Here is a 23,506-nt window from a genome sequence, read left to right on the forward strand (position 1 = left end):
TGTTCTTACATAACACCAGGCATGATCCTACTCAAGATTTATACATTTGTTGTACCCTTGCAAGGAATACTCTTGCCCGGAATCTCTGTGTGCCTCAGGTTCTCACTGCCTTGGACTCTCAATTGCTATTTTCTCTATAAGGTCACTCCTAACTATCCAATTAAAAATTACCCTCTTAGAATTATCTGATCCCCATCACATAATTATTTTTCACCATCTAACTTGCTATACTTTACATATTTACATTGCTCATTGTCTGTCATCTGTATCCCCACATTAGAATGCAAGTTCCATGATGGCAGGGTTTTTTGTCAATTTTCTAAACTGCTCAAAGTAAATATTTTATAAAGTTTTGTTGAGCCAATGAATATGTACTCTGAGACATCAAGGAGCTTATACATAAATAAGGAAAAGACACAAATGAACAATTATAAGGCATACTGAGAAATATTGTATATGGGGAGCTTTGTAAACTGCCAGAAGCAACATCAAAATAATAATGTAGAATCTGGGCAGAGACAGAATAGGTGATATCTGAGTTAAGGGAGAAAAGGAAGATAGATGGAAAAAAAGAGAGAAAGCAAGATCTTACAAATGAGCATCAGAAGTTACTGCAGGAAAAGTAAGTTAAAAAAAATCATCGCATGAAAGAAAAAACGTAAGATATATTGCATCCCATTATGTTATATACAATTAACTATATAAACCAAACACAGCTTATACTTTGATAAAGCTAAGTTGAAAAACAGATCACACTATGACATGACCAAATATAAACCTGTGTTTCTAAATTTTCGGAAAATCTTCTAGACAAGATACATGATGATTTTGGGAAGCAAAGTCGCTGGTGGATGAGGCACATATCCCTTAAAGAAAATACCCAGCTTGTGAACACTGTGTACAGCCTTCATAATGGAAAGGTGCCAGATTAATTTTTTTAAAGTCTCTTGAAACCTAAGTTGGCAACACTGAAATTCATGTGTAATTCATGAGCTTTTTAAAGGACACCTAATAAGTGACAGAGAAGTCATTCCCAAGTATGTCTTTACGCTGAGGTAGGTATGACATTATAGGTTGAAGCGGTAGAAAGAAACAAAAAGAATTAAGAATAAGCAGTATTTTCTGCCAAAGACCAAGATGCCCAGTCTCACACACAGGCTATTTTGAATCTCTTGACTCCAATGTCTAAGGAGTCTAGTTTGTTTGTCCTTAATTATTACACAAAGAACTTCAGTTGCTTTTAAAGCACAGTTTAACACTTCATACCACGAGTTGGCTACGAGGCTGACTACAAAGTCAGGTGGAGTAGGGTAAGCGCCTGCCTGGGGAAGGAGCCACCGCCTTCCTCAGCCTTCTTCCAATTTATTTCTATATTTTGGTGGCAAAAATCCTACTAAAAACTTCATATGCAGATAAATTTCAGAATTTACATCGTGTTTTACTATTATTAGCATATGTTAGAATTACATATTTCTAACTTATGTGTTTCTCACACCTGCTCCTGTCACTTCTCCCTTTTTTCCTGTTTTTACCACTTTCTTCTATTCCTCTATCTCTTTAGCTATTTATGGTCTCTTTACTCCCAGTTTAACTTCTTTTTTCTCTCCATATTTGTGGCTGGGGAGAAAGATAAGGCTAGCATATCACATAGAAGATAATGTCTTGTAAACTTATCTATTCTTCAAGTCAAATTCCATAACAAATTTCAAATACAGCAAAAAACTTCAAATGAAATTTTAATTCTAAACCAAGTGCCCACTGTCTTTAAATGTGTAAACACAGAACATTAAAGCTCCCCAATAACAAATGCTAAGGGCACTTGGAACAGTGTTTAAAATAATTTTTTCCTAAATAAATTTAATTTTTAGAGGTTATAAGAACCTTCATAAAATGAGATTTACCTTAAAGAATAAAATAAATGGGAATTAAAACATACTTTAGACCTACCAGAGAATGGACTTGAGGATACGGGGAGGGGGTAGGGTAAGCTGTGACAAAGCGAGAGAGAGGCATGGACATATATACACTACCAAACGTAAAATAGATAGCTAGTGGGAAGCAGCCACATAGCACAGGGAGATCAGTTCGGTGCTTTGTGACCACCTAGAGGGGTGGGATAGGGAGGGTGGGAGGGAGGGAGACGCAAGAGGGAAGAGATATGGGAACATATGTGTATGTATAACTGATTCACTTTGTTATAAAGCAGAAACTAACACACCATTGTAAAGCAATTATACTCCAATAAAGATGTTAAAAAGAAAAACAAACATACTTCATTATGTTGCACAGTAAAAATATGTTTTAAAATATTGTGAACAAATGTTATCTAAATATTGGATAATGTTATATAATTTCAGTAAAAAGAGGTATCAATTGCCATGTTCTTCCCCCATAAAAATGGAATATTTCACACCTGGCCTTTTTTCTCCCCCTGGCAATAGCTTTGATGATCAAAAAGACAGTTGAAAACACTGAAAAAAGTACTATGTCATAATTTCATTAAAAGCATCTAATCTAACTTGTGAAAAGGAATTCCTTTCTGCAGAAAAAAAATATGTATATATATATAAGCGAGCACTCCAAAGCAATTCTTTATAATTAGACATTTATGGTATCACCTCCCTTACACTACACGGGCTCCCATGCAGACTGCATGAGGGGACGTGCGTTGAGACTTATTTTAGGAATATAACCTTCAGGTGTCTGCGAAGAACCTGAAATGCACAGTTTTCTCAAAAATCCAAATTTTGAGGACAAGTTCTTCAAAAATATTGTCTTTAAGGTAAATCCACTTGCATTCTTAAATCACTACTTTCCCTATTTACAATATAATATGAACATTTCAAGTTATGGGAACGGTGTACTGCATCCAATCGCTATAAATGGCTGGCTTTTTTTGTAGGAAAAGGCTGTTAGGAACTGTTGGAAGAATTTTAAATGTTGTTGAGGTGGGCATCTATGGGGGTTTTCAGGTTTGGGACAATTTGCATTTATATTTTAAGCAGTTTAAATCAAAACCAAAAGTGGACATAAGTAACATAATTCTGCCATAGACTAAATTCTGCCATACATATTTTTGTACGTGTACACACACACACACACACACACACACACACACATACTCGTTATCTAGAACAATGGAAAATTCTTTACATTTGGTAAACAATGGTGAACTTCTATTACACAGAAAGTTCAATTTCACCACTATTTAGCTCGATGATATTTTAAGGTCAGGTCTCCTGAGACATACAAATAATTATCTTTTAATATTCACTGCCAAATGTCTGAGCTTACTTCTCTTAAAACAATATTCAGTTACAAGATGAAAATATTTTACCCAAGTTAACTTGAAAGACATAAACTCTAGGTGGCATTAAGGTCCTTCAAGGTAATTGTTCCTTACCAGTCGTGATTCTAATATATTAAAATTCATAGATCACATTCTCTGAGATATTCTAATTGAAAAGCTATAACTATAAACCTTCAACTCAAAGTTGGATACTATCTTCATTTACTGACAAAATTACATAATCACTTAAGTTTATTGAATGAAAGAAAATGAGAGAAACAATAAAAATACCTTTGGCACACACTGGGAAAAGATTTCAAGGGAAAGAGAGAAAGATATAGAGAGAGGACTCTTTATCTCTGCATCCATCCATCCATCCTAGCAAACCTTGTCTCTGATCTCTCTAGAGAAAAAAAAATGGATGTGTGATGAATGACACAAGTGATTAGCTTTGTGTAGGTAAATATAATGATTCAAAGATAATATAGTTTAACAACTTGAAAAATAGGACAGCCAAATAATTTACTTTTCCAAAATTTTTGCCTCTTAAGTAAAATATTTCATGATGAAGATCATGAAACTAAAGATTATAATTGTTAAATATTATCAGATTTTATTTTTTGAATGCTCAATATATTACACAAAATCTGGTCATGAAAATGGAAGATAAAATAAATTGATTTGTCTTCAAAAGTGAATTTTGTTGTATGAGTGATCTCCATTTGCTTCCTCAAAATTTCAAACTCTTACATCTAGCTTCAGGGTGGCCAACTGGAATTTCAACATGTAAATTTTCATAGAAACCAAACTGATTAAAATTCTGTGGGCACTCATGATAATATATTAAAAATTATCGCTATGTTTAAACACTATATTAGCTACAAAAATCAGGAAAGTAGTGCTAATTCAAAAACTCTGACAAACTTGTTTTTAGAAACAGACTGACATATTCATTCTTCTTTTTACTATTCTTAATATGTACCAGAAAAATAGCGTACCTTTATTATGTACCAGAATAGAGCTCCTTTATCGACGCCATTAAGAGAGAAATATATTTTTATGAATTACCAAGCAATATTTCTGAATGGCTTGTTTGTTAAAGTCAAATCAATTTCTTTATTTTTAACAAGTATTCATATTAATCCCAAACTGCCTCACATTGCCTTTAAATTCACATGCATCTCAGTGACTGTTTAAACAAATTACATAAATTACACTTTTACCTTTATACACATCTCATTAGTACTTAAGCATATTGTTGGGGAAAGAAAGAAATGTGATTTCTGAGTTTGGAAAAAATTTCTCAGTTCTGAATACAATAACTGTTGCCTGCACTTCCGAAAATCCTGTAAATCTACTGGATTCTCTGCTGCCTTTATAGCCCTCTTCCCAGTCAAAAGTCCCATGATTTTACCTGTTGTGTTATAAATTACACCTATACATATTGGATATTAGTTCAGTTTTTTTTAGATTATCCCCAAAGTCAATGCCTAATTCAGTGTTTGGAAACATACATGTGTACAATTATAACAGTTCCTTTAAAGACAAAAATAAATCTGAACGTTTATGTTACTTGTTTTATTTGCACAGTAGACATATTTTCTATTAAAAACTGATGCATATTCTACTTATCTTGAGGATTGACTTAATTTTCACTTTTTATGCAGTTTCTAATGTACTAACCACTTAAGCAGCATAGGAATGGGCAGAGTCCAAGTCACGGAATGCTAGTCTAAGGATAAGCATCTACTATTCCATAAGTCAAATGTCAGGAAAACAGGTGTCCTCAAGTGGATGCTTTTCTTGACAGATATAAAAAACTGACAAGGGACATCTACCTGATTCCACCTACTCTTTCCACTCTTTTCTTCTTATTTGACCCTGATGCCCCCAGGGGGATTATCGGCCAACCTTCTTATTTAGAATTCAGACTGAATTTCCTATAATATTCGTTATAAGTGATGGCTGCACACAGTTGAATTAATACTGAGTATGACGCTTCATATACATTGTAGAATAAGTGGATTTTTGTCTTCTGTCCTCAAACTTAATTACAATTTCTAACATGGTTTTTATGGGAAAGAACATCCAGATTTCCTAATGACTTACAAATAATTAGAATATAATCTACTGATAAATATGGAGCACTTCTATAAAAAATACAATTTAGCTTTGCTTATCATTCCTAAGAAATTTAAATTTACATGAAAATAATTTTATTAATTTTGCATGCATGTTTGCTACAAAAATCATACTCATTAATATGTAACCACAACTCCGGACTTTGGAGGTCCTAATAATTAAAGTTCAAGACAAAGTTGTAAACTTAATAGAGAAAAAACTTTACAGATTTTTAATGTATTATTTTCTTACCAATAGTAAAGTACTATGAGATTTTTATTTACAAACATATCCAGTAATATAAAGTTTTAATTTTGAAACTTTTATTTTAAAATCCTGCTTAATTATATGTCCCAAAGTGAGGAAAAATTAATATTTAATGAGGCTTATTGATCTCAATGGTAATATGTACCTTGGGTTGTACTTGAAATTATAAGATTTGCTTACCATGCCTGAGAAATCTGCTTCATTCAATCTAGCTATTGTAAAGGAAGCAAAATTCCCTTAACATAATACTAAAGCATTCCATTATCTTTTCTATTAAGTTGTTTTGTCCTTTGAATCATTGCCTATTTTAATTTATACTTTTAAAAAGAAATTAAATTAATTAACTTGCATTTACCATCAGAAGCTTCACTATAGCTTAGCATGATATCGATTTCAGGGCATGTTTTTTACAAATGATGGTCACTATCAAAGGAAAGAATATCCAAGCAATCAATATTGAAGAAAGAATAAAGAGCATGGGCAAATAAGAGAGACAATACTTTTTCTTCTTCAAATATCTGAAATATCCAATAAGCTCTTAACCAATGAGAATAAACCATAATCCCTGGAAATGACGGCCACAGAAAGGGTTTTGCCAATCTCCTGTAATACTAAACATACTGTTGGATCACTATTGCAGAGAAACAGTTGTCCTGCTGCATTTTAGTGATCCGACACATTGCCGGAGGAATAAACAACTCTCCTAGCCAACAGAAATGCTGCCTACAGATTCTTGTTTTAGACCTTTGATGAAAAAATATGTGTGTTAAATATGATTTTCTTACATTATTTTTAACAAAAGAGAAAAGCAAAATGAGAATTCAACTAGTTGTTATCATAAATTCTTAATGGCTTGAAAGAAAAACTAAAAACCAAAGTCTATTTCATTATTAAAATTGATTATCTGCATATATGTATACATACCTATTCATATACAAGACACACATGCATTTTTATTTTTGAAAAACATCTTCCTATTTTATTTCAAAAATTAATGAACAAAATTATATATTATAAAGAAATAATGTTCTTTTTGAACAATCTTTTCAAAAGAGTTAATAAACTTACTTAAATATGTACAATATTTAATGGATATTTTGGAAACCACAGGACTAACAAAAGGTCAACACCACTATACATTTTCAGTTTTATCTAGAGCAAAGCCCTCATACCTTTCCTGCTCACAGATTTCAAGGCTTAACAAATGCAGAAACAATGTCAAAATGGATTCTCCTCTAAGATAAAACAAAATTCATGGGGTCAGGACTTCCTTTTATCATACACAACATTAAATTGCTATGTGCATCTGAGTAGGCAACACACCTCCAAAAATAATACTTATCACAGAACACATTTTCTAGACACTAGCTTTGGCATAAACCACTCCATAGAGCTACTGATCAAATCAGTATACTGAAAAACCTTATTACAAAATCTATGATCCTTTTCAACTCCACCTCAGGACACAACACTCCTGCAGCTCCACTCTATCATTAATTTCCTCCAAATACACTTGGCAAAGCAATGAGGAACATCAAATTTTCCACTTAATTTCTGAAGAACATCACACCCTTTAATGAATATGTTCTTGAAGTTTAAAAAATTAAAACATAAAAGTCACTAAAGAGATCCAAAAGCTTCACTTCAAAAATATAATAACCTTAATAGGTTTTTGTAAAATCATATAAACACACACACAAATATATCCATGTATATAGCATCTACTACAACAGAGTAAAGCCAATCTTGAAGCAACGGCTTCAAATCTGACACACCAACACACCAAATTCTAGCTCAATTTAACTGCTTTCGTAAGCATTACAGTCCACTTTAACAAAGAACTTGGGGAAAGATTACAACAAATCACTTAAAACATCAAACCAAAGGTCCACGTAATCTCAAATCTCATATCCAGCTCTCAAAATATTAAAACATGCTTGCACCTACCTTGACCTTGTCCATTCCCCTGCTGACTCCAAAGGATCACAATCATCATTAGCAGTCCTGGAGTCCATGTCCACATTCTTCTAGTGACATCTCCTTGTCTTCTGGCCATTGCATTTTAAATTCTGCATATTGAGAGGAGTGGGCATGAAAAGTATAATAAATTACAACCTAAAAGAAATGTATTATCACTCAAATCCCATATCTAATAGGCATTGTGTGTTTACAAATCACCCTGCTTACAAGGGGATACGTTTGAAAATCATGCTTCTCTTTGGTATTCTCACTATGATGATTAATATGAAAGCTCATTCATCTTAAATCTCATATTCTCAACATTCATTTGAATATTTTTCAATATCAGTTTGCAAAATCGACTATTAAATCTATGAACGCTTAAAAAGGACTTCCAAAATACCCACTGGAGTATAGTCAAGCAAAACACTGTACATGGACACTCTATATAAGTCACTGTTTAAGTAAATTGATGTATTAAAAACACCATATCATCTCTACAAACATACACAAATATGACTTTTCAACACATTTGTGTAAACTTAGCATAAGTATCTCATATCTCTGTAGTTTTGAGTAAAATGATATTCTAGTTAATCAGTAACTTTAACAGCATAGAGATTCATCATGTACACAAAACTAATCTTGTGTACTTAAAACTGAGAGTACAATTAATTACAGAAAACACTTGCAATTCTAATCCCGGATATACAAACCATATATATAGGAAGTCATACACATAAAATGATAAAATATACTTGAATATTCATTTTGATGCTGTTTTTAATACTAAAAAATGAAAATGCTTAAATGCCCAAAGGGATATTATTTGTTCATACAGTTGAATGATATATATAGTACCTAAGATGAATAGACTTAAGTCACTTTTACCAAAATGGATCAATGTCAAAAATAAAAATTTAAACAAAAATAGCAAGTTGCAAAATGATAGGTTCAATAATATATCTTTTATATGTAAACATATAAATATATAAAAATATAATTTTATATTAAATTATGTATAAAAACATACATATAAACATAATACTTGTTTACATATATAACATAATAAGCCATAAGAATGATAAACACCTTCCAAAATTAAGAAATTTCAAGATTAAAATTTATAAAGTCATTAAGAGGAATCTTCAGAGAAGATTACCCCTAAGTTCCAGTGTTTCCACATTAACAAAATATGGAGCTAAGGAAAGTGAATTTAATGATTTCCTGAATAAACTCCATATTCAAAATGCTACATAATCCTAATTCTAGTAAATTTGGAAAGGAATCCAGGCATCAGAACTTTTTCTTCTCCCTTTCTTCTACATTAAGAAAAGAGGATTTAATTACTCACTTTGAATTATTTATTTCAGACTCATAGTGTCAAAGCTAAAGGGAAATTTAGAGCCAACTAATCCATCCTCCTCATTTGAAATAAGAGGCCAAGAAGGTTGGAATGACATTTCCAAATTCACGTGTAACAAGAGAATGATGATGGCGAAGATAGTCTTAGTACTAAGAAATATTTCTTGAAAATTTACATTTTCCCAGGTTATTTTAATATACTGATTGCCTTACATTCCTAGTTCCATTTCATTCTCACAGAAATGCTATGAGATAATATCACAATCACCATTTCAGAGTTGAGAAAGCAGAGACTTAGAGAAAAGCCACACAACTCCCAAGTCATGTAATTAGTATGTACTATTGTGACTTCAGCCAAAACAGGATGACCTCAGAGCCTATGCTCTGAACTAGCAATCACTGTGCAGGAATTTAGTCCTAGACCTCCCAGCTACAGTCCAGAAATCACTCTGAAAAGGATGCTGAGAAGAGGAAAAGGAGATAGCTTACATAGAGAACCTTGTGTACTTATCCCAAATAAACATCTTCAAATTGAAAATCATCAAAACATAAGACAATTGAGCTATCACAGTTAAAAAAAAAAAAAAAAAGCATCAGCCCTTTCCAGAGTAACATGGGGTGTCCAGAGAAAATCTCAACATCTTCCCAACACACCTCAGCATTACTAATAATTTTACATTGAAGAATAAGATGAATAATATTACAGAAGAGCTATAGTGATGCCTGATTATTTGTTTAGGGAGCAAGGGGCAGGGTAGGAGGTTATTATCAAAGACCAAATTTAGTGGTATGCATCTGTAATGTGTGTGTGTGCGCGCGCGCGTGCGTGCGCGCGCGCACACACACACACACACACACTCTTTTAACCACTAACTGATAGATCTTTGTTCCCTTCTAATCAACATGTAACCATTTTTATCTGGTAGCAATAATGTCAAAATTCACATTTAACTCACCCTTAAATGTACTACTTTTGCAATTTATTTTAATTTACTGTTTCCTTAACTCCTGTATACCATACTCATTTTAAATGGCATTCTGTTCTTATTCTACATAGAATTGAGGCAGTATATGAAAAATCTTAAAATACTCTTCAAGAAGGATTGGCATATAAAACACCAGTTCCATTATACATTTTAGTAAAATTTTAAAGAACAGATGGCTTTCAAATTGTTATTGTAATCAGAAGAAAATGTAACCTTCCTTTCCAATTTGATGTTTATGGAAAACCAATAGTTCTTAAATGCCAAGTTCCTACAATGTATTATCTATATGCTATTCCTGCCCCTCTATAAATATGAAAATCATGACTTTCTATGAAATTTTATATTAATTAACTGGACTCACATAAGGTAAAACCAATCCATTTCTTTATCCTTATGAAAGAAAAACAAAATAGCTAGAAAGGGGTATGCTAGATGAACCAGAAAATAAGGTTATCATGTACCATAAAGGCATGCAATGGACTTCTCTAAATCTTTTTTGGAAAACTCTTTTCATGCATATGAAAATAAAAACTAAGTGAAAAATAGCTGCTTTATCTTATGAACTTTACTTGTACCTGTTACTCTTTAAAGACTGGAATAAGTCCTAAAACACAGATAGTTGGATTCATTGTGCTTTTCTGGCAATAGATGTGATATTCAATGAGCAGAGAATTAGAACGTGGCTATGCAAGGATTTTGGAGCAAATAGCATTATGAGACAGTGTCATGGCTCCATAGATTCTCTCCAGAATGCTGCTCTGTCAGATGGAGCCCCAGTCATACCACCTGGTCTGAGGGTTGCTTCATATCTAGAGGTGTTCACTAGGAAGAACAGTCTTAAGTTAATAAGACTGTTAGGCTGTAGAACACCTACCATCAATGGAAGTGAAGACTTCTAGGTATTAGAGCCACTCCTGTTACAGACCATCTCTGGGGTTTTATGTGCAGCCAACTCCTAAAAATTATTCTGCCCTCTCCCACTCATTCCACCTCTCATGTGGATCTTTTCAATATTTTCTTCCTCCCTAGCCAGCAGACCCAATGAACCAGCCTAGGTTGTATGTATACATACAAATGTATCTCAGCAACCAGACAGGTAACACCTTCAGATTTGCTATTTCATTGTGATCTATAGAGAGTGGCTCTAGTCACCTTCTAGGATAAGTTCTACAGCAGCTTCCTTAAAGAAAATTCTTTTCTGGAAAAAAAGGTTTCCTTGCAAGTCCCTCTCCTGGCAACTGGTTTCCTCATTGAAGTGCTTCTTCAGGTGTGTTGGGACATGCCAGTGAGCCTACAGGTTGATGTTTTTTTCACTCAACTTCTCCATTATAATGCAACCTATCTGGTCACCCTTTTAAAACTAAAGACCAAAGAATCAACTGGGATCAGGAAGTGACCATAGCTCATAGGTCATCAATTTCTCTTCTCAGCATATTATAGGAACACAATCTAAGCCAGAAAAAAACAGCAGAGCCCATTACAGATCTCAAGTTCCAGTAATTAACATTGATTTTTTTCAATGGGAAATTTTCATTAGAAGCCAGCACATGACTTACATTCAGTAATAACTTAGATTAAGACATATTGGAGCCTCACTTTAACACTGTCCTTGGTCTAAATGCCATGGAGTCATTTTTAAAAGGGGTCTTTTTGACATTAGTAAATTCTCATAGGTAGGATCTATCTCAGTCCAAACTATACCTGACATGTAATAGTGACAAAGTTCTGTGTAATCCAAACTAATAGTACAATTTATATAAATTATATATACAGACACAATACATGAATACATTTATATATATATTTTTTTTCAACAGGATAAAACTTGGAGGCTGAAACTATTACTCTCGGCCATCATGCTTTAGAATAAAGAGCCCAAACAATGAAAGGACACTTAGATACTGACCCTGTTTAATATCTATGACAAATTAATTAACCTCTTTAATATTCAGTTTCCAGGATATGTGACAAATAAAAAAAAAATCTCTAAAATTCCTGTAAGCTATAAAGTGTGAAAATTCTATTATGTCATTGGTTCAGGAGAAACAGATAAATCACTTGCCATTTGGCATTATAAAAAAACAGACATCTCAAAATGTAATATAACATGCACTTCTGTCCTAAAGTGTGGTCCATAAACATTCTGCTTCAGAATAATCCAGGATGCCTGGTAAAATGTACAGGCATGAGCATCACTGTGGACATGCTGAATCAGAACCCCCAGAGATGAAGCCTTGGAATATGTAATATATGTAATAAACCCTTCAAGTGACTATTTTTAATTATAAAATTGGGAATAACTAGTTTATACCATGGCACTTACTTAAAAAATTATAAATAGATTTCATAGAAATCTACAGTCTTTCTAATCTTAATGACCGACTTTTCAGTGAAATATGACTAGTCATCTATATATAATTTCAAATGAGTAAGAGACCTGAAACAACAAGTTTAGCAGTAATCACCCTAACATTTGAGAGTCCAAGAGAGCCATAGGGGCCTAAAGTCCTTCCAGAGAGGAAGAGTGATTTATCCTCCTAAACTCTGTGGAATTACTGACATAGCATAAAACCATTCCTGTGTGTCTTGATATCCTCTCAAGTGGACTTAAAGAGGAACCATTCCCAGCCCAGATTTCCTGACCCACACCTCTTTTGTTAAGATAGGGCGAGGAGCCTTTCAGCCTTGGAAACCATAGGAAGTGAACAGACTGTGGACTCCACTGGATCTAGTTAATCAACTCAACAAATATGTGCCAGATATTATACTAGTTACTGAGCTATAGTAGCGAACAAGAAAGCCAAGGTCCCTGGACTTTTAGGGCTTGAATTCTAGAGAGGAAGTCAGGGTCAGAAATCCAACTAAACATAGCGAAGAAATCATTACAAGATGTGTTCACATGAAAAATCAGACAAAGAACTGTATACCCAACAAGGGTTTTGGGGAAACATCAGATATTTACTTTAAACACTTCTTTCAGGTAACAATATTTAAGTTTAGACCTGAGAATAAGAGCTAGCTTTGCATACAGTGGGATAGTCTTTCAGGAAAAGAAACCAGAATATGTAAGGGCCCTGATATGAGGACAATCTTGACATGTGGAAGGAATGAAAAATATGAATCTGGTTTAAGTGAAGCAAGAAGAAAGACTGATGAGATGTGACTAAAAGATATGATGTGAGGGCTTCCCTGGTGGTGCAGTGGTTGAGAGTCCGCCTGCCGATGCAGGGGACACGAGTTCGTGCCCCAGTCCGGGAAGATCCCACATGCCACGGAGCGGCTGGACCCGTGAGCCATGGCCGCTGAGCCTGCGCGTCCGGAGCCTGTGCTCCGCAACGGGAGAGGCCACAACGGTGAGAGGCCCGCGTACCGCAAAGAAAAAAAAAAAGATATGATGTGAGATTATACAGGGCTTTATTGGTAATGGCAAAGAATGTAGGCGTTATAACAAGTACACTGAAAAAGTAGGGAGAGCCATGAACTGACAGAAATTTTAAGAGATCAGTTTTGTTTCTATGTATGAAATATAGTAGAATAATGATGAGGACAGGATAATAGAGTAGGTAAGAAAAGATCTGGATCTGGCTACACTGAACATTAGAAAAAAAATAAGTGGAAAGATTCTAGATACATTTGGAACCAAAGTATTTTTTAAATGAACACTGGATTGGATATCATAGGAATAGAGAGGGAGGACACAAAAATGACCCATAAGTTCATGGCTTAATTATCCAAATGGTTGGTGGTGACATTTACCAGGATATGTTTCTTCTGAATTATCCATGTGCTATTGTCAAGTGAGGCATGGACTCTCAGAAGAAAGGTCTGGGCCAGACTCTACAACTAGAAATCACTAGCTCTTAAGTATAGAAAGGGTGTTTAGTGCTTAGGGAGGGTGTGTGTAGAGAGAGAAGAGTGATTAGGATGGAGCCCAAAGAAAAATCAATATTTAAATGCTAGATGGGGGAATAGAATTAAAAAATTGTCCTATTAATAGTGGAGAAATTAAGCTCAGGATATTTGCAAGACAGTGCTAAAGATGAACCATAACACCTAAAATTAAAAATGTGGGAACTGACGACAGGGGAGTAGTGATGGATTGCGAGGGAATGGCAAAAGCTGTGGCCTAGGGTGAGTGTCAGGGAAGATGAAGAATTGTAGAAATGATGATACGTGAGCAAATGAGCCAGGAGAGGAATGATGTCCAGAAGGTGGGATATTTGCCATCAAGATCTTGGTGGTACATTTACTGTTAACGATCTCAGATTTGACCACGAGAGGGGTAACTGAAGTGGAAGGGAAAACAAGCAATGGAGATAAGGATGTCAAGAAACAGAGAAAACATAGGATTTTGATGGTCCTTCCTTGTGGATGTTGAAGTCACTGAAAATGACAAGATGACCTGGCTGAAGACGATTTAAGCGAGGATCTAAAGCCTTATATAAATGACAAGAGTGACCAGGAGGTATGCTGATGTCAACAATACAAAAAGAACATGGCTACTATTTCCAAAGTGTTTGCATTTCAAAAGAAGAGTATGATTTGCAAGGGGGAGATAAAATAGCAATCTGGAAGTTGTAATAGAGAGCAAGAATAGCTTCTGGTTGAAAGGTATGTGGAGGATGAGAAAAAGACAAGTTTCAATTTATGGAGACTACAGAAAAGTCTTCTTTGGCGTCAACCAAGTTTCATTTTAAGAGAATTAAAAAGGCAAATAGCAAGAGTCATTTTTACAGTTTTCAGTAGCTTAGTAAATAGTACTATATAAAATTAAGACTTAACAGAAAGGTATAGCAAAATTCCAATGGCACAGAATCCTCTTCAAAATCTCCCAAACCATATAATTCTTTATTCTTCCAAACTGCTCCTGGTACTACAAAATTTGCTTCTTCTTATTCAAGGAACAGTATTAGTCCATTAAAATACACACACACACTCAAGTGTGCATACATGTCTTATCCATCTGTAGATCATTTTTGAAGCTATATTCAAAGTAAAGGGACTTCCCTGGTGGCACAGTGGTTAAGAATCGGCCTGCCAATGCAGGGGACACGGGTTCGATTCCTAGTCCAGGAAGATCCCACATGCTGCGGAGCACAACTACTGAGCCTGTGCTCTAGAGCCCGTGCACCACAACTACTGAAGCCCGTGCGCCTAGAGCCCGTGCTCTGCAACACGAGAAGCCACCACAATGAGAAGCCCGCGCACCGGCATGAAGAGTAGCCCCTGCTCACTGCAACTACAGAAAACCCACACGCAGCAACAAAGAGCCAACGCAGCCAAAAATAAATAAATAAATAAAAATAAACAAAGTAAATAAATCATTCCATAACCTACAAGCATGGAGATTTTGAGAAACTGGAACTTGTCTTTTATAAAAGAAGTTAGACTTGAGTACAAGAAAAAAGATAAAGAGCCCAACTTTGGAAGCTGACTCAGCTTAGTCATCCCTGTGCCACTGGCATGGCATCAAGAAGTAACACGGGGGGGCTCTCAGAGCCTTTTAAAGGAAGTGGAAGTCACCTATCTAAGGGATTCAACTATAGATTACCTGGCCAAGATATAGCATCTGGATGAGAGTTCACTGACTCAAATTTTGTGAAGATGAAGCAGATACTTGTTAAAATAAGAGATCTATTTAGGGAGACATAGGCGGGCATAGGTTTTGTACTACTGGATAAGTGTATACTTGCTTTCTACAAAAATAGGTTGCCGTTTTTTCCTAGACAGAGCTAACTTACCAAAAAAAACACATGAAACTAGCAAAAAGCTATGCTATATATGGTATATATATTTACATATTTTATATACCATAAATGTATAATCATATGATATGTATATATTTCATATATAAAATACACACACACACGTGTGTGTATTGGAATTTGCTGTAGATCTTCGGCAAAGATCATTACACTATCTTCTTTTAACTACAGACTGCAAACAAGGCAAACAAATATATAGCATTTTATTTCAGGGCAAGTTACAATAAGTGGAAAAATTAGAAGATGTCAATCAATGTAGTATGCCCTTTGCTTTCTATGATTTTGAGTTTCTACAGTTTGAAAGTCTGAGTATTTGATTTCTGTTATACGTAGCCATCTTGGCATTTGGGAAACTCCACAAGACACTTTGTTCATGTGGCTTTGGAAAAGGGAAGAGAAAAACAATACTTTGTTTTGCTCTGTATTCTATGTGCAACATACATTTTGTTCTACCTGCTAGTGTTAGCTTGTGATTACCCATGACTCTGTGGAAGGGGTAGTCTGATGAGCAATAGTCTTAAAGTTAAGAAACCTGGCAGGCTATTAATTGTGTAAATGACCTTGCAATAGTTATTTCATCAAATATTAATTCTCTTTAGCAGTAAACTGAAGGGGATGAATTTGTCCCACAGGTTACATTTATATTGATTTCAATAGACTTATCCTGCTAAACAGTAAATTTAATAATGCAGAACGTCTTCTAAACTTCACTTCCACAAGACTCCTATTTTCTTTCCCAACTTCAGGAAACGCAGAGGAGTAAAAATGGATGCCCTTCTAATGCAGGGGGAAATACCTGAACCAATAAATTTATGTATAATTCACTATTTAAACGTATCAAAATCAAGCAGTTCCATAAAGTTATAAGCTCATGAGAGGGCCTTGATACGGAATGTGGAAAGAAGGTGATCCTCTCTTTTTATTCCTACCTTCCAGGTGCCTCCAATGCCCTAAAGTTTTCTTTACACTCAAAAATTAGAATCTTACCTGCGAGAGTTTACACAAATGAGAAATCAGGATAATTTCTCAATGAAAGTGCTAGAGAATAATAAATGCATTTCTGGTCAAAGCACTAGGATTCTGGAAATAACCATTTTCCTAATGAGGCACAGGAATTGTGACCATAAAAAGTTAGTGTATAATAACTGCCAAGTTCAATTCAGCTTCATTTTAAGGGCCTTCTACTATTAGGGCCAAGTATAATGACTCAGATTAATGAATTTAAAAATTGCTTTAAAATGTTTGATGGAGACCTTTGAAGTCATGATCTGAGATTTATCACTGTTACTTTTATTGAATTCAATTTGCTGCCAAGATTTAATCAGATTATTCGGATACCTGAAACTGTAGAACATATGATTCCTTATAAACACCTTAAAAACTTTGAAATGGCTCAAACTTAGAAGATGTGCTTTTTCGTAATAATGCACTAGAGTGAATGTACTTTATTTAACAGTGGTTTAGAGAGGGTTTTAGCAAAGGAGACTTGGGAAATTAGGGAACAATTTTTTTAAAAAACCTTCCAGAGGGAGCTAAGTTACTGAAAAATAATTTCAATTTATGAATCTGATAGCATTAATCAGAAAATAAAAAGTAATTGTAAAACTTTATGGAAAGTAATTTTTGTTATAAAGTTGTATTAATAATTTCAACCAGATACCTTCCATATTACAGGAGTATTTTACGAATTTAACTTCTTGGCTATCAAAGCCTCTATTCCCTGGATGAACTCCACACAGACTTAATGATCAACACATGTCAGATTTGTTCTCCGGTTTCCTATGAGCAGTTTACAAAAGATTTTAAAAAACACAAAAAACATCAAACCCAAAGGTACACTGTATTTGAAAACTTTCATCAAAAGGAACATTCTTTGAGTTTTAAGAAAATATGACTAGTTTAGTGACCAATTATCTAGTTAGAGATCTTGAATGAAATCAACCTTTCATAATGTTATTTGCTTTTAATACTGTTGCTCTGGAGAAATGTCAAGTGTCACCAATTTTTCAACTTTGCTCCTCCACAAAAGTTTCCCTATCACTATTGTCACACTTTTCGTCTGTTTCCACTAGACTATGTCTGCATTACTTAACATAATGTCCCATACATAAATGGTTGGTGATATATTACTAGAAAGGATAACAGAAATTGGATTACCAACAGCATATCCTAGTGCTTAATATTCTGGTCTTCAATTCAAATAACTCAAGTTGCTTTCACAACTCTAACCATCTTTGGGAGTACTGGTCCAATGGTCCTGAATCGTGGCACTCTTAAATTAAAATTATTAGTAATAGTGCCAGAAAGATTATGGGTTATCAAATACAACCTTTGATACAACATCTATGCCTCATAAAATTGGACAACACTTCTATGACTTTATTAGTCTTCAAATGACACCCCTTTTTAACCCTACATAGTGTTTGTAAATAGTTCATCTCTACAGTTCTCATTATTCTGATATGAAGGACTTAAGAAAATTAATTTTCATTTATTTCCTTGAATGTCCAACTCAATTCAATATACCATCTACAGCCAAAAAAAAAAAAAAAAATGTGATTTCTAGTTTCGTATTCCTGCTGGAACCACAAACTCAGTGGTTTAAAATGATAACACAAATTTATTTTCGTAAAGTTCTGGTGGTCAGAGTCCAAAATGGGTCTCACTGGGCTAAAACCAAATCATTCTCAGGACTGTATGTTTTTGTTGTTATTGTTCTTCTGGAGGCTCTAGGGGAGAATCATTCTAAAGGTCAAGTGTATTCCTTGGATGCCAACCCCTGCCTCCATGTACAAAGCTGATCACTCCAACCTCTGCTTCAGAGAGTCTATCTCCTTCTATGGTCTTCTATGGTCTATCTCCTTCTATGGTCTCCTTCTATGGTCTTTCAGCCTGACTCTCATGAGATCCCTTGTGCTTACATTAGCCCACACAGATAAATCAGTATAATCTCCCCATTTTAAGGTCAGATTATTAGAACTTTCCATTAATTCCATCTGCAACCCTAACTCCTCCTTGCCATGTAACATAACTTATTCACAGGTTCTGGGTATTAGAATGTGTACATCTTTGGAAGGCTATTATTCTACCCACCACACTAAAAAATTAGGGCAAGATAAAATTATGTATAATGCACTACTAATTCTGGCAACAAAATAATACATTTTATGAAGATCTCTATCACAAACTATTTTTAAATGTTTTAGCTTGTAGATTATTGATTAAAGTTTTGGCATATTCTAGAAAAAAAATCTCATGTCCTTGATGTTAACTCATTACACACAGCAGATGGTCTTTTTAAAATAAAAAAGGAACATTCAAGGCTACCTGGACAATAGAAAAGGAACTATAGCTGCTATGCCTCAAGAGGGCTGATTTCTGTAGGTTATGCCCGTCAGTATGCACACATGCCAAATTCCTTCCTGTCGGGATGCTATTTCCCCAAGCTTACCAAATGCCTTCACTCTCATCACTATTTACAATGAGTCTTTTTCAGGCTTACCTTCATTCGTTTCTTTTCATCAGCTTCTCCTTATTTGTCTCCTCTGAACTCGATTTTATTTCTTATGTATTCCACGTGCTCACACACTTGATTATACTCTGCTTTACAACATTCTCTAGTTTTCTGCACAAAATTTTTTCCCCACAGAAGCTGCTTCCTCTGCAGGACTTACCACTTTAGTACACAGTGGTAATATCACTGGATTAGGCTCTGTCTCCAGCCTAGAACTTAGTATTTTCTGATTTCTACTCTAAATTAAACTTCACAGTTAAGCAAAGCCCCATTTGAGGGAATAGTAGGGTTTCTGCCCCTAAAAGTCTGTAATGTGCAGAAACGCATTTGGGAACGTAATTGACTTTTATGTACAGAAGCCAGATGCGTTTCATGCCTATGCGTGCTTAGGGAAGCAAGTTCATCTCATATATCACAATAAGCATCTGTTCCACTAAATTCCACTGCCGGATACTCCTCACGGTTAGGCAGCAAAACACTTAAGGAAATAAGAGCTCTTTCCAATAAAAAGGTATGTCAGAAAGCTTTGTTTAAAATAAAAGAATCTTCCTTTATCAGTTAAGCCCAGAGGACAAAATATTAAACACAATAACAAATCATTACTGAAATATAGTTTCTGATAAAGCATTTTGCCCCTTGCTCTCTATAAAATTTATAGAAAATGATATGTGAGTGTATATTTGAAAGGCTGCTTTCAACAACAAAGGGTGTATTATGACGTTTGAACATACCTTTGAAAATGCAGAAGTTTAAAAGAAGAGAAAAACTATATGAATATGAACCTGCAAATAGTTCCATACATATATTTATAACATGAATAAATTCATACTATAATGTTGTTAAAATATTACAAATATCTCCACATAAATGATTTTCTCTATTGTTTTCTGCATTCTGTTTGTGAACAACAGAAGTTGTAATACATTTACAGTTCATATGAGGCTCTTGATGCTTCCTGCCAATGTACCTTGCCTTTTTTTCTACGGGACTACTAATCTTTTCTTACTGATTTGTTGGAACTATTTATATGTCAAATAAATTGCAATTAATTTTTCCTGATTTGGCATTTGCTTTCTATACCTACTTATAGTGTCTTTTGAAATATAAAAGTTTTCTATTTTAACGAAGTCCAATTCATCAATCTGTTCCTTATTGTTTCTGTCATTGGTCGGGGCTGTACTTAGGAAAGTAAATTTTCCCCTAATATTATAAATGATATTTGCTTCTAGGGTTTTTTCTTTATATTTTGAAGAGTTTACTTGACAATTACCCTGGAAGTAATTTTTGTGAATGGTTCATTATACCTTTTTGCGACTAAGAAACACATATAGCTAATTACTTCAACACTGTTTTATGATTTTTTAAAATAATTTCCCAGCAATCTGAAAGGCTGCCTTTATCATATATAGCATTTTACATTTATTGAATCATTTAAGTTCAAGCATAACAGACTTACTTCTCTGCCACTATTCCCCAAGGGATGGATGGAGGAACTGCTTTCTTGTAATTTAAGTGGGTGACATAACATGGTTTAAATAACATCTGAACTACACAGAAACTTTAATTCCTGGCTCTGAACTGTGTTTCAGCTTGACCACTCTTTTGTCCTGCACATTTGCTTTTAAGGGTAGGACCTTAATTTTGTTTATGGCTATATTTCCACTACTTAAATTTGTGCTGGGTACTGAATAGGTGCTCAAAAACATTTGTTTAATGGTTACACTGATAGATATCTGATTTTTCATTGCATTGGTGCTACCATGCAGTAAATGTTTTTTTTTAATTAATTATTTATTTATTTTTGGCTGCGTTGGGTCTTCGTTGCTGCGTGCAGGCTTTCTTTTAGTTGCGGCGCGTGGGCTTCTCACTGTGGTGGTTTCTCTTGTTGTGGAGCACGGGCTCTAGGTGCATGGGCTTCAGTAGTTGTGGCACACGGGCTTCAGTTGTTGTGGCACGTGGACTCAGTGGCTTGCGGGCTCTAGAGCACAGGCTCAGCAGTTATGGCACACAGGCTTAGTTGCTCCGCAGCATGTGGGGATCTTCCCAGACCAGGGCTCGAACCTGTGTCTCCTGCATTGGCAGGTGGATCCTTAACCACTGTACCACCAGGGAAGCCCCACAGTAAACAATTTTAACTGGCTTTTCTCTGTCAAGGATAAAACATTCATTCACACAGTTTTGCACATGCACACTTTATAGTGTCACACTGCTTTCAAAATATCCACAAGGATTATATGATATTCGTTGATCTCAGAGGTCTAATCACAAAGAAAACCATAAATCTGAGGCAAAAAGAATATGAAAGATCAAATTACCAAATAAAAATTTCTCCTTGTTTTCTTTAGTTCGTTGCTAAAAAAAAAGTGAGAAAAGTAATAGAAATAAAAATGAAAGTGTACAATATGCGTGTATATCACATATGCTCATTTTCATGATGCATATATATATATACAGACGAGTATGAATATATATGCTAAATAATATACCATCTTTTTTGCATTTATAATACACACATATATGTATACACATATAAAACAAATACAAATGATTTATATAATAATTTCAGTTCTATTCATTTTCTCAGCTAAAAAACAAAGAGAATTTAAAACAAAATGAATTATTCATTTGCAAGTGTTTTTAACCATTATTTCCCATCTTATGTCCACTTTTATGGCTCCTTATATTGCCATTTTGTGAATATCATGCCATAATTTATACATATTTGAAACAGTCACCTTAAGAAATCCACCCTTTGGCTAAGATCTCTAAGATTGATTTTGTGTACAAACACACACTCGACAAAGAAAGGTCAATTGTAAAAATATACACACATAACAAAAAGATTTAGCAAAAACTCCGAGTAAAATTATCTGTACATTTTTTCTGTCAATAAAATGAATATAGTAGATTTCTTGGTAGTAAACATGTTTCCCTTCTGCTTGCTTCCATCTAAACTGCCACATTGGTTCTCTGATACTTCACCACAGTAAATACAGAATGACCCAAAAAATAAAAAATAAATCAGTGAGTTCCAAGAATGTATTTTTTTACAGCTCAAATAATCTAAAGTTGTCAGTCAGTATGATACAGCAAGGTGAAAAAGGATGAAGTTCTCAAGGCCAGTGAATAATAATGACGATGCTGTATTCCATGCATCCATCACCATTACCACAAAACTTTGATAACTGTATTGCCAAATATTTCACATACAGCCTTAATGGTGATTAATAGACGTGCCGTAGTACTGAAACTGAGACTCTGTAGATAAGTGATATCCAAAAGCACTTTGAAAATTTATTTCTATATCTGGAAATACTGCTTGTCAATATTACCTATGCAAATCTTGATTTTATTTACCTAATATTTAGTAAATACAGTCTTACTGAACAATTTTCAGATTTGCCAAATGTAGCATGTGAAATTACTGTGTGATTTTATAAGAGAGATCTAAAACAAATCTGATTATAAAAATGTTCCAGTAGTAGCAACAAAAGTACCTTGCAATGTTGTTATTTTCTCCCTAATCCTCAGCAGCACCACCCATTCTTCTCTTTAGAGAACTGACGTATAATCTAAATCAAGTTCTGCACACATGCCCTCAGCAAGGGCCCTCTCATCTTGCCTTCCTATGAGAAGGCAGTTTAAGAGGCCCTGTACATAGGAATTCTAGGGCCACCACTGAAAAGCACATACTTGTTGCAAGTATTTAAATGCCTCACTTTGCAAATTTAGAGCTCACAGTACTGAAAAAAATGAATCCAATTTAAAAACATTGTTTTATAGAACACTGCAAACTCTGTGAAATAAGTTACACAAGGATTAGATGACTCTTCATTCCAGCCTATCTGATCATGTTTTCTCCTTATTTTTTTCTCATAGCCACAACTAACAACAGATTCACTGTTACATTTCATTAATTGATTATTCCACAATAAATTATCTCAACAGCATTTCTGATGCCCCTGCTATTTTGCTTCTATATAACTCTGTACTTTTGAATGAGTCAGGTTTGTTTTGAAAAGCCCTGACTACTATTCTTGGAAAAGCCATCATTTCTTCTGTAAGCTTTATAATAGCAAACATCCATTAGGTCTGGTAATCAAACTGAAGAGAAAACTAATCATATTATTTTAATATCAATTAATAATAACATCATTTACCATCCTCAAATCTAGTGCTATGGATAAGTTGTCCACCCGAGACAGTTGGTTGCATGAGCAACACAAGGAAGGCAGTCAGC

Source organism: Tursiops truncatus, chromosome 4 (genome assembly GCF_011762595.2).
Source record: "Tursiops truncatus isolate mTurTru1 chromosome 4, mTurTru1.mat.Y, whole genome shotgun sequence".
Taxonomy (NCBI): Eukaryota; Metazoa; Chordata; class Mammalia; order Artiodactyla; family Delphinidae; genus Tursiops; species Tursiops truncatus.